Source organism: Eptatretus burgeri, chromosome 16, assembly GCF_056783735.1.
Source record: "Eptatretus burgeri isolate ZD-2024b chromosome 16, Ebu_testis_v1, whole genome shotgun sequence".
NCBI lineage: Eukaryota > Metazoa > Chordata > Myxini > Myxiniformes > Myxinidae > Eptatretus > Eptatretus burgeri.
The window spans coordinates 220,160-233,851 of record NC_140976.1 but is presented as its reverse complement, the minus strand read 5'-3'; positions in this window follow the sequence as shown (position 1 = coordinate 233,851).

The following is a 13,692-nucleotide window of genomic DNA, read 5'->3' as shown; positions in this document are numbered from 1 at the left end:
TTAAACTTCCAAAGGAACGGTGAACAGTCGAGCCGAGTGGTCCACAAGGTGTTGTTTGGATCATCAGAATCCCCGGACATGCTGACGGACTTTCATCGCACAAATGTAACCTGTGTGACTGAATCTGACTGTGTGACTCACTGTGTATGGCTGTGTGACTCTGTGCGTGACTATGTGTTACTGAGTCTCACTGTGTATGGCTGTGTGACTCACTGTGCTTGACTATGTGTGACTGAGTCTCACTGTGCGTGACTATGTGTGACTGAGTCTCACTGTGCGTGACTATGTGTGACTGAGTCTCACTGTGCGTGACTATGTGTGACTGAGTCTCACTGTGCGTGACTATGTGTGACTGAGTCTCACTGTGCGTGACTATGTGTGACTGAGTCTCACTGTGCGTGACTATGTGTGACTGAGTCTCACTGTGCGTGACTATGTGAGTAGGGTGGATATACTGGTTCTGGCTCACTTTTCCCCATGTAAATGAATGGGGGATTTTCAGCGATTCCCTTTTTTTTTCCCTAAAAATAAACCCCCTTTTTATCCGTTTTTCCCTGCTGTGCAGAGGTTTGGCTTTTTGTGAGGCAATGTTTTATGGCCGGATGCCCTTCCTGACGCCAACCCTGGTCGCCTCTTACGACACACAGGGATATGGTACACCTATTCTAACCGGGGCATACACCGGCACCAGTACACTGGCACTCATTTCGCCGACCTCGGAAGGATGACAGGCTGAGTCAACCCCCTGGTGTTAATTCAGCAGCCAACGGGGCTTAAACTCAGGACACTGGGATCCCAAGCCGCCACCCTAACCACTAAGCCAACACCAGGCTTAGCCAACACCAGGCTTTGTAGGTATATATATTATATATATATATATATATATATATATATATATAACTTGTATGTATGTATATATATATATATATATATATAACTTGTATGTATGTATATATATATATATATATATATATATATATATATATATATATATATATATATATATATATATATACGCGAGTGCGTGGAGCCACGTGTGCGAAAGGGGTAATGGCATGCGTGGGTGAACGGCCGAGTGCAAGGGAGACCGTGTGTGTGAGAGAGCGGTATGTAAGGGAGATGTCGGTGGGCATGCGGGAGCACGCAGCCGCGTCTACCGGGGTGAATGTGATGGAATGGACTGTGAGCGTCGTAACACGCAGGTGTGCGTGGGTCGAATGGCGACGACGGCGACATGTGAGGAAGGAAAGCCGAGTAGCGGCTGTAGTTGTTTCGGGGACCGTGCCGGGTTCACCCAGCAGTGAGCACGAGGTCCGTGCTGTGCAACGCACGAGACCGTCACGTGCTCGCTTGCGAGAGTGAAGTCCCGGTCCGGAAACGCACGCGGTGGATTTGCCGATCCCGCGGACGGACAAAGTTTAGGCAGGATAATGGATTTGGACCGGACGGGTTCTCCACGCGATCGTGTGTGTTAAGCTCCAACGGGCAAAGCACATGTGTTCACGTGGGGAACCCCTCGAGACGTGGGGCTTGTGTTTTTTTTTATGCGCACGGTGACGCCATGGCTGCACGTGGGGTTGGAATCCGGCAGGAGGGGTATCCCTGCCGGATGGTACCGTCCAAGGAGGGACGAGGAACACGTGCAGCTGCATGACGTCACGGGCAGGGGCGCGAGCTGCGAGTTGCCGCGCTGGTGCTGCGCATGAAAAAAGGAAACAGCAAGCCTCACTTTCGGGTGCACAGGATTCCTGGGCAAAGGGTGGAAGACCCCCTTCCCGGGGCACAGGATGGAAACTAGTTAGGGGGAAGGGTTAGCTTAGTTAGACCGACTTCATGGGGCAGGGGTAAGTCCTCATGGAGTCCGTGGAATGGATTAGGTAGAGGGATTTAGTGAGCTTTAGGTTGGGTAAATAATTAATAGGATTATTAGGAGACAGTGACAGACAGTGAATGTGTAGTGGGGACGTAGTTTCGCTACGTAGTGTTAAAAGGAACGTGCTGTAGTTTAAGGGATGACGTGGGAGCACGAGTTAGTTAGGGGAGGTAGTTAGGAGGATGGCAGAGTTCAGCGGTGTGTGTGTTGAAGAGTTGTGGGTTGTGAGGTGAGTACGTGTACATGTTGAGTGAGTGAGGCCAGCGGGTCTGTGTGTATGGAGCGAATGGGGAATGCATGGTGCGATGAGTGATTGGGGGGAGGAGTGACTCCCGCCCAAGGGACCCCGGGGTCAGAGTAAAGTGAGTTAGCTGGGTTAGTCAAATTGAAAAATGGAGGTCGTTTTGTTGTTGGTAGGAGTGTAGGCTCGAAACCCGTTTGGAGGGGTGCAGGAGCCCTGTTGACGGGCTTGGGAGCGTGGCTGCGAAAGGTGAGTATCGCTGAGTGGGTACCCCGGGCACCAGGCTAGTCGGCCGTGGTAGGCCAAGGGCCCATGGGGGGCCGGGATAGCGTAGTGGGCACGGGTGCGCCTGCTTGGTGCGGGGGCCCGGGGCGCCATTGGCCGCGTGGGCAGTGTTGTGGGCACGGGTGACCCTCGGAAAGGGGCCTGGGAAGCCAGCCTGCCACGTGTGCGTTTCAGGGGAGGTGCCATGGGGGCACTCCCCGGTGTTAGGGAGCTGGTAGGCTCGGAGGCAGTGTAGTGCCCGGGGGTGCCATAGCGGGAGAATCGGCAGAGGGTCGTGCCTGCCAAAGGGAGCCACGTGTCCCAGCCAGGAGACCGTGTGAGGGCACGGAGAGAAAATTGGGGGGCGAGGCCCGAAATTGTGAGGACACCAACACAGGCGACGGGAATCTGGGTTGTTAGTGTTATGACTCTCCACTCGGCCGAGTAAGATGACAGAGTCAGATGAGGATCCTCGAATTACACGTTTTATTTCCGAAGACCACACGCATGCGGAATGTGACTCAGTGACCCTTCAGTCAGGCTCCCCTGAATCACATTAAGAATATGCTTCAAAACCATCACATATATAATCACACAAAGCAAAACTGGGTGTGGACTAAAAGTGTAAAGGCAAAACTGGGTGTGGACTAAAAGTGTATGCTAAGGGATAAAGAAACAAAGAAATAAAAGAAATAAATGTGGCAGTGGGCTTCTTTCCCCCCTCCCTCGGGCCCTAGGGGAAGTTGAATCGGTCAATTCTCAGATATGCAACCACAGTTTCCAAGCCACCTACACAACTCTCAGATATGCAAGTCTTGCAAACTAATAACTTTCCAAGCTTCCTACACTCCTTCACCAGCACCTGCTGATAACAAAGGCAAAGCTTTGGTGATCACTGAGAATTGGAATGTGTGGGCAGCATACACTGAAGGAACAGTTCCACAGTTCTCTCCAAGGTCGCACTAAGGGCACACCACCACAGAGCAACAGGAAGGGTGATAAGGGCTTAGTTTCCAAGAAACAGGAACAGCTGGGCGCTGTCCAAAAACAGTGGGGTGCATGGAACATTGGTAGCCTGAAACATTTAAAGCAACATTTTAAAGCAAGGTTTGAATAATGCACAGTTACAAGCAAGGTTAGAATCCTGACAGCTGATTAACACACAGCTAATGGTCCAAAATATGACCACCTAGCATATCATCATAACAGTTTCCCTCCTTGGTCATATTTTGACCATACCCAGCCACACCTGAGACTCACCAACCGAGTGGACCCCTATTTGGTTGCTGTAGCAGCTACCCCTAGGCCCCCGCGCCTGCCAAACGGGATTTACGAATGCCGTGGATAGCCATCAACATTCTCCAAATGAGAAGTCCCCAACTGCCGGTGGTTCAGGTTAGCTTCTGTTACCATTGTCTTCCCCCTTTTGTCCTACCCACTGCCACATGCCTCCCGTTCAAGCTGCAGTGTATGAATTCAATGCTAAGTCCACACCATATTAACATGTAATACTGTTCTATGTTAGCAGCAGTGGTAATACTATTGTTTAAACAATTATGCATAAGCAAGTAGCAAAAGTAGTACTCAAGGCACGGGTGTAAGCTCGTCCAGCGCAGGAGTCACATCTTGCACTGGAAGGTAAAACGACACGCACTCTCTCCTGGGTTAGTTATCTGCTTCAACAAGGAGGAATGGTTGTAAACCTTGGCCTAGGTCCACGTGTATGACGTCCCCCTAAAGGCCCTGGTCGTCCCCCTCCCCCTCACTGGCCAAGTCGTCCTCAACAGAGAGTTCGCTGTTAATTATTATAATGGCCTGGGTGAGGGGTGACGCTGCGCAGCACTTCTTCAAACAAATGGTAATGAGAAGTTTGATTAGAAACACCCCAAAAATTACCACCACAATGATTAAAAGTACTGACCCTATTAGTCGCAACAACCAACCTCCCCAGCCCTGGAAGATCGACTTCCACCATGCATAACCTTCCTCACGTTCCACTCGATTGCTTGTGAGAACTTCCACCACCTTTTTAATTCGGGCCACCGCACGATTAGTTATGTCCTTCGGGTCCGGAATCCAGACGCAACATTCTCCTTCAATCATCCCGCATACCCCTCCTTGCTCTGCTAGAAGCATGTCTAGAGCTACTCTGTTCTGCATTACCATAGCGCGCATTGATACTAACATATCTGTTAATTCTGTATAGTAAGCCATGGTTACATTACCTAAATATTCCAAAACTTGCGAAAGCTCATCTAACCTAATGCTATTAATAGTAGTACCGGCATGTGGCATGAAAAAGCCAAGAGCCTTCTCCCACCAGGTGCCTTTGATCACCCCTAAGCGCTCTGATACACCGGCCCATCCCTCTGGATCCCCTGTCTCTGATGCGCTGTGTCGATGCCGTGGTGGTGCAGGGGTAGGGTAAAAAGTGGTCTTAATCCTGCTGTCCGGAAATACTGAAGCTAAATAACAACTCCCTTCCCACCCTTTCGGTAGGTAGGGGTAAGCCTTGTCCCCGCAGACCAAGTGAATGCCTTTTGGCGGGATCATTCCGTTGTCATGGTGTAAGGCTGCTTTTATTGTGAATGTTACTTGCTCCTCTACCTGGGTGTCCGGGTTAACAGCGATGACTTCCTGGTCAGTTGATTTCGGGAGGGGAAGTTGAATCTCACATTCTGACTTTCCCATCCTGTTTGCTCCCTGTCCTGTAAAACAGACCGCTCCCCTGGTGTTTTCTACCCATAGGGGAGATGGCACCACCATTTTCAAAATCAGCCGCCTCGAGAAATTCTCGTACATTGCTCCGACAAGCAGGCACGTTCACAGCAGGGTGTTAATTGCACTTTCAAGTTTGACAAAGCGCGCTGGGCCCATGCGTGATTACGTCATCACGCACTCACATGAGCAATACGTCTTATCAGCGCGTTGGTTTTTACGATCAAACTCACGTAACAAATATTTGACGACATCTCAAATACGTTCGTTTTAAATCGGAATTTTTACAGAATCTTAAGAAGGGCGTCCCCATCTTGTAAAATGTGCTAATCCATTTCGTAAACCCTCACGATAAGCTGTCCTTCGACGCGACGATTTCGTGCTTTCGTTGCGCCTGTTAAATCCTACGCACGTCACGTGACTCGCAAAACCCCATAAAATAAGTTTTTTTCCCAGATTTACGAAAATCAAGTATAAAACATGCTTAATGACCCCAACAATGAAACCAGAATTGAAACTGACGTTAAAACGAACCCGTAACGTCGATCAGCCTTTCGAAACATGCAAAGTGGAAACAGAACTGAATTTGAATTTGAAATCAAAATGATGCTCCGTGGAGACCATCCATTTATCACGTACAGTGTTCAAAGCCAAAACAGCATACAGAGTTTATCGGACCATGAGAAAACCCGAACGTTGGTCCATTTGACATCCCATTTGACAAACTGTCTGCTGAAGTGGTTTTAATTATTCAATTCCCCATCCAGTTCACACAAACACACACACACACACACACACACACACACACACACACACACACACACACACACACACACACACACACACACACACACACACACACACACACACACACACACACACACACTCTCTCTCAATGACATTTGCCCATCACTGAATTAACAACACGTGCAGAATCGGTCATCATCGTCCTTCCTCCGGATTTGGTGTGCGCAATTCACCTCGTCCAAAGTCTTCACATTAACGATGACGACCCATCATTATCTCCATACAAACATACAAGTTGTTCCACACATACAAGTTCCAGGTTGGAACACTCAACTTACGTCTAACACAAAACTCAACCTTCCCCACCACATTGTATTCACAAATACATCCAAATAGGTAACTCTACAAACAGCCCTTCTCCTGGCTCATTAACTTTGTGTTCTTTTCCCGTTGGTTCAAGATTCCCTCTGAATCGAATCGCTTACGTCCTGTCTCACTTTGTGACTCTGTTAGCCACGCTGCAAACGCTCTCCAGTGTTTTCCACTTTCACCGATAACTTTAAGTGTTGTTCCTTTGGGTAACTCTATGTTCTTTGCAGAGTTATTCCCCATTCTTTTGTTCTTATCTTACCAACCGCCTAATAGCTGTAAATCGTTTCTCCTTTTACACCGGGACCGAGGTCCCTTTCAATCAGCCACCTAATAGCTGTAAATCGTTTCTCCTTTTACACCGGGACCGAGATCCCTTTCAATCAGCCGCCTAATAGCTGTAAATCGTTTCTCCTTTTACACCGGGACCGAGATCCCTTTCGACCCGCCGCCTAATAGCCTCAAACCCAATGAAGGCCTCTAACCTTCCCTCTCTTGGTACAGGATTCCAACCTGTTTCCTCCTTATTTCACACGGATACCTTTATCCTCGACCCTTACCGGTTCTAACATACGGCCTGCCAGCCCTCTTTGTGCCCTTCAAACAAACCGCATTCGAATCACCTCATATGTTTTACCGTTACAGTTCTTGATCCGAGCAGATCCTGGAGCTGCGTCCAGCGGGGCACTGCCCACCAAGTGTACAGTTTTCACCTAACTAGGGCTCCCTGTCTTAGGTGCCCTATACGTGCAATTTCCACGTACCTTTAGCTGAACCCTTGCGATCGCTGTACACCAAGTGGAGTCCCGCCGTCCACACCGCCAGCATCAGTCGCATCCCATCCTCGTCGCCAATTGTTATGACTCTCCACTCGGCCGAGTAAGATGACAGAGTCAGATGAGGATCCTCGAATTACACGTTTTATTTCCGAAGACCACACGCATGCGGAATGTGACTCAGTGACCCTTCAGTCAGGCTCCCCTGAATCACATTAAGAATATGCTTCAAAACCATCACATATATAATCACACAAAGCAAAACTGGGTGTGGACTAAAAGTGTAAAGGCAAAACTGGGTGTGGACTAAAAGTGTATGCTAAGGGATAAAGAAACAAAGAAATAAAAGAAATAAATGTGGCAGTGGGCTTCTTTCCCCCCTCCCTCGGGCCCTAGGGGAAGTTGAATCGGTCAATTCTCAGATATGCAACCACAGTTTCCAAGCCACCTACACAACTCTCAGATATGCAAGTCTTGCAAACTAATAACTTTCCAAGCTTCCTACACTCCTTCACCAGCACCTGCTGATAACAAAGGCAAAGCTTTGGTGATCACTGAGAATTGGAATGTGTGGGCAGCATACACTGAAGGAACAGTTCCACAGTTCTCTCCAAGGTCGCACTAAGGGCACACCACCACAGAGCAACAGGAAGGGTGATAAGGGCTTAGTTTCCAAGAAACAGGGCTTAGTTTCCAAGAAACAGGAACAGCTGGGCGCTGTCCAAAAACAGTGGGGTGCATGGAACATTGGTAGCCTGAAACATTTAAAGCAACATTTTAAAGCAAGGTTTGAATAATGCACAGTTACAAGCAAGGTTAGAATCCTGACAGCTGATTAACACACAGCTAATGGTCCAAAATATGACCACCTAGCATATCATCATAACAGTTAGAACCAATAGTTTAAGCGAGAGGCGCTTGTTGAAAGCCCCGGGGTAGTTTAACAGTTAAATGGTTAGGGTAGATTAGGAGATGTACCCCTCCGCACCATCCATCCCCTCGCTGTCGTTGTGGGCCGCTGGACCCACTTGGTGTTAAGATCGCCGAACTCTGGGGAGGCCATTCTGAGGCTTGAGTTGGGCCTCGACACAGGACGTTAGCTCTCCCTTGTTCCCCTCCGGGAAGGGAACGTAGGGGCTGGGAGTAGGCTAGGTGACAGGATAGGTTAGCCGAACAAAGACGATAAAGGGGGTTAGGGGACGATTTATAGTGGGGGAGTAAAAATAAAAACAACAAAAAAATAAGTTGGGGCTAAATTGGCGTTTGACAAATTAAGGGAGTGGGTATGTACAGTGACAGGCAAAGGCGATAGGTTGGGAGGGAGACAGGTAGGTAGGTCCGAGCCCGCCTTCCAAGTGGCCAGCACCACCGCACTCCCTCCACCAACCTCCACGGAACGGCGGAGGCCGGCCATCTTCATCGGCAGCTGTTGTTTTGCTGCAAGGCCTGTGCCATCGGCTGGCCGTGTTTTGCTTCAAAGCCTGTGCCGGCCCACTTCATCCGCAGCTGTTGTTTTGCTGCAAGGCCTGTGCCGGTTGGATCGGCTGCAGCTGCTGTGCTTCAAGGCCTGTGCCGGCCAGTTCATCTGCCGGCTGTGTTTGCCTGCAGCGGCCTTCTTCTGCGGGCTGTGTTTGCCTGCTGCCTTTGCCATGCCATGCCCACTGCCCATGTTCACCAGCCCCGTTCAATTTTTGCTCTGCCCCCCCCCCCCTGTTCATTTCCATGTGCGCCAGGATCCGCAAGGCAACAGTTTGCAAGCTGCGAGAACTGCCCTGTTGGCAGCTACAACACGGGCCTGCAGTGGCGGCCCGTGCACCGTGTTTGTGTCCATCCATCCATCCGTTGTGTTCATTGCGTGTGCCACTTGAGCTGGCACGGAGACTACGTTTGTGCAGCCCGTGCACCGTTGTGGTTCACTGCGTTCAGTTCAAAAGGGAAGGCCTTGGACTGCGTGTGAGCAGCCAGCCACGTTCCCTGTCACCTGCATTGTTTTGAGCCAGAGACTGCATGCGAGCAGCCTGGCTCCCTGCTAACTGCTTTTCTTTTGCAGAGTTCATTGATCCTGGGCCATGGTTTAGTGTAAAATTTGTAAGTTAAGGTTAAGATGTACTGTAAATATGAGTGCGCCCCCGGCATGTCTGTCCTAGCGCCGGCAATTTTATTTAAGTCGTCCGTGTGAGTGAGTTTGTTTAGGTAGTTACGCAGCCCTCAGGTTATTTATTTTGGGGACACGAATACCATGAATGTCGCACTCAGGGATCCGTAGGTAAAATGTACTAGGGGAAAACTACACATGATGGCACACGAAAATTTGACGACTCGGGACGAGTCTGTAAAAAGGGGAGGGGGTAGTGTTGTGGTTGACCAAATTCGCAAACCACCATTCAGGTCCCTTAGGTGAGATATCTCGGTAAGTATATGTGTAGTTAGGCCCAAACCCGTTGTCTGGAGGGAATAAATGTCATCATGCGTGCTGCGACTCTTCAGGATAGCCGTTTTTCTTTTACTATCTTTATTTTGGACCAACCGCCATTATTACCACCACCAACCACGTCTCAACAGTCATCACAACATCAACCACCCACCACAACGCCGCTTCACCACAACAGCCACGACCTTTACCGTCACACCTCGCAACCGTCGCATCGCCACCGTTCTTGCGCCGCTTGTGGGTACCGGTATTGGACTCGTGCAGGGCGCGCACCGAACAGCGTGTACAAAACCACGGACTTTCCGCAGAAAAACGGATCAAAAACGACTCACGCCCACTTTTGTTCCGTCCAATCGGTGAGCGAGGGGCGATTTGGCCCCGCCTCCAGGGCGTTGGAGGGCGGTCGCTATATGCAAATTCATGGATCAAAAAGCATTCACGCCCACTTTTTCTCGGGCCAATGGGGAGCGAGGTGAAAGGTCGAAGGCAGGGGGTCAAAGGCGAAGCCACGGGGCTTATATAAGCGGCTGCGTTCGTCAGAAAGGTGGTGTGCGTTGGAGGCAGTGCAGTTGGGAGTTCGCGGAGTCGGAGTGAAGAGGACGGAGCTGTGGAGAGGCGGCGGCGGCGAAGGCAGACGAGGGGGTGCTCGCGTCGGTGCCGGGAGCTGCACACCAGAGAGGCCAGCAACGCGACCGAGGTGGAGGAGGAGACGCTCGCCGCGGGACCCGAGATAGGGTTATATCCTCCTTTCCCCGAGCATCAGCAACCCCCTCCTGTTTCCCCCCCGCGCTGAGATAGTGCGACAAAAGGGGGCCCCCTTCCCACCCCCTGCCGGACACTGTCCGCGAGGCCCGCGGAGTTGAGGCACCACCGCCGCTCCGCGTCTCATCATCAGACGGGTAGGCCCGACACGGTCTCGGCCCCAGGCCCGCCTACCCCCTCATCCTGGAGGGTGGTTCTCTTTTGTTTTGCTTTGGGAATGTGTGTTGTCGGCGCCGTCTGTGAAGTAAAATTGTATAAGTGTTGCCGTGTGCTCGCGTAGTCGGTATTAGATCTGCATTGTCGCATTTGCTTTTTGTCTTCTTCTTTTCTATGCGCTTTTGGTGGAATTGTATATGTGTGCTTTCCGTTCATCGTGAATAAATGTGCTTTATGTTGAACTGTTTTCCCGCTTCGCTTCGTCATTTCTTTCATTGAATCCTCATCTTGCTTCACGTAAAGGGTTGGTAGTGGGCTGAATACGCCCGATAATTAATCGAACCATCGAGGCCGACGATAACACCGCTCGGTTATCCCGATAGTAAGGAACGGGTCGCTTAAGTGGCCCGTGTCCGAAGTCGACCTGCGGCGAGGTGCGATCGCCCGGTCTACCCTCCGTGTGGGTACTTAGGTAGGTCGAATTTGGCGAGCAACCCTATCCCACGCGGGGGCCGATTGGCTCGATCGCGGTGAGACCGAAAGGTCCACCCGTGACTGGTTCCCGGCGTTAGTCCGAGAGGGTCACGACTGGATTGTCCGTCCGGTGGGCGACGTGCCGCGATTCGAGTTACGTGGCCGTCAGCACGCCGGCGGGCGCGAATCCGTAACAATATATTCATCAGGATTTCTTGTTATTCCTGTATCCAAAATAATTTTTTTTACAACAGGAAACCAATAAAATTTCTTTTGAATTTCTAAAAGAGCCTTACCTTTTCTTAACTTTATAATTTTTTCATTATTTAACATTCTAATTAAATCTAAAGTTGTCGGTTTATCAACATCAGCATAATGCCAATCTTTTATTGAAAATACCTCATTCTTATGTTGTAGAACATATTTATTAAAATACCGAATACCCTTTTCTTGAAGGTATGCTTGGACACAGAAATGATAATTTTCTTGAAGCCTTCTTGCTGTCATTTATGTATTAGAAATATATGTTAGAATAATATTATGGCACGAAACACCTCCCCATCTTCCCATAGTTAAATCATTTTGTATTTCCTTACTTATTATATATAATCCTGTTTTTTCTGTTTTCATGAGATAAACAAGGGCAAAACCTTATTATATTTACCCTTATTAAATTCTTTTATTTGTTGTTTACTAATCGTGGCTCCACAAAACTCATTCTCGATACCAAGTGGATAATATTCTTCCTTACGAGACTGATTTAATTGTTCCAGGTCTTCGAGGTTAATTTTAAATGACCAATTATACCCTAAATCATTCATATCATACCCCCATTGTTCTATTCTCATACAAACGATACGCCCTTCTTTATAAAAAATTATTTTAATTCGAACTGTGAATTCTGTATGACCTGGAGATAATATCAACACTTCTGTATCTTTGGAATACACGGCCGTTTTATTTAAGGATATATATTGTGATAAATCGCTTAATCTCACCAAGTCATTCGCGTCAGTCGGGCTTGGATAATTTTTTAATTTATAAGCATTTTTCATGTTAATATTTTTGGTTATATTATATTTATGTCGTTCAGCCTGTGCCTTTGAGTAATAATTTGATAAATCAATATCCAGTTCTTGAGATACACCAAAGATAGAACCATCTTTACCAACATGTCATTTATATTAGATTAAAAATAATATCATAAAATTTTTTATTTTGTTGAGTTGAAATAACACATAGACATAATTGACCACAACACTTGGAATTTAATTCTTGGACTTGAAATGTTTGATAAACACCATTCTGTAAGAATTTTATGACTTCAACAGGTGGTGGAAGACCAAAACTATCAAAATAATATTTGTCTTGACTATTAAAAATACAAACCCAATGAGAACCGTTCCCATTATTATCTTCTAAGGTCATAATAATATTCTTTGTATGTTTCGGCACATTTGTTAATTCATCTCTCATACAAATAACCACATTATGAATTTTTAATTTCTTACAATATTTGACAAGTTGTAAATTTGATGTTGTATTCTTTCCAAATTCTTTCAACCACTCATCAATGCTCATTTATTTATTAGAAAGATATAATCCATTACCTCTTTTCGTTAATTTTACACCTGCTTGTACTATAGAAGAAAGCATATCTCCAACTAACAATCTCGCTTTATCAGGCAGACCTTCAAGTTTTTCAGCAAAATCTACAATTACACCACTTCCACTAATTTGTTTCTCCAACTCTTTGTTATGTCTTTCCAATTCTTTTTGAGCCTGGAGTTGAGCCTTCCTTTCGTTGGCAGTTTTCACCGCTGTTGAAATACCACCCGTCAATGCTCCAACCGCACTTAAACCAGCAAATAAAGGAATTAGAAATGGGAGAAATCCTCCACTCGTCTCTCTTATTAAATATTTTTTCAACATTGGTTTTGTCATTTTAATTTTAAGTGAGCCAGTGTCATTCAAGATTTTAACCTGTTCTCTTGTGAGCAAAACAACAATTCTTACTGCTCCTTTTCTCTGAATTGTATTAACGTTAATCGTACAAGGCTTTTGATTTTGAACACAAGATGATAGTTTATGAAGATTGATTTGATTAACATATACCCCAGTTGGTACTTTGCCACTCATTTATTTAACAAAAAATTATGTGAGACTAATCATCACACCATTATCTGTATTAATCTGCAATTCTGTTTCTTCCAAAAGCAAACAATATGTATCAACTTCTTCACTCTCTCCTCTTTCAATGTAAAGGGAAGTATCCACTCGATTAGACTTTATAGTTTCCTTTTGAGCACTCAGGTCAAACGCATAGATTGTATGCAAACTTTTAAATGCTGTCATTTCCAAAATAGGTTCTTTATTTCCATTACTTTCACACACCTTTTGGTAAGACTTGTATGCTTCAGCAAAATCATTTTTTTTCCAATTAATTTCCAATCTATCTCGTGGATAAAATGTTCCATCGAGAGAAACGCGAAGTTGTTTCACCTTAGCATTATCACTCAATGCATTATTCTTATCAGTCGCAGTATCACCATCTGGCTTTTTAAAAATGATCCACAGATATCGTGGCTTTCCTTCCAGAACACCCAAATTCCACGTGTAAGTAGTTTGGTTGAGTTTAACGTGTTGACATCTTCTTTTGAGGTATGATACACTGAGTGGTTTCTTTGAGTTAAGTCTTCGATTCAACATCTCTTCTGTTTTAAGATTAGGAGTATATTCACTGATATACCAACTCATCTCCTCAATTACAAATTTATTCTGATCACTAAAAGCATTACCAACACCAAAAAGCAATTGATTTTCATTATCATTCCTTTGTAGTTGAAATCTAATTTTAAGACCATACAGAACTTTATCATCA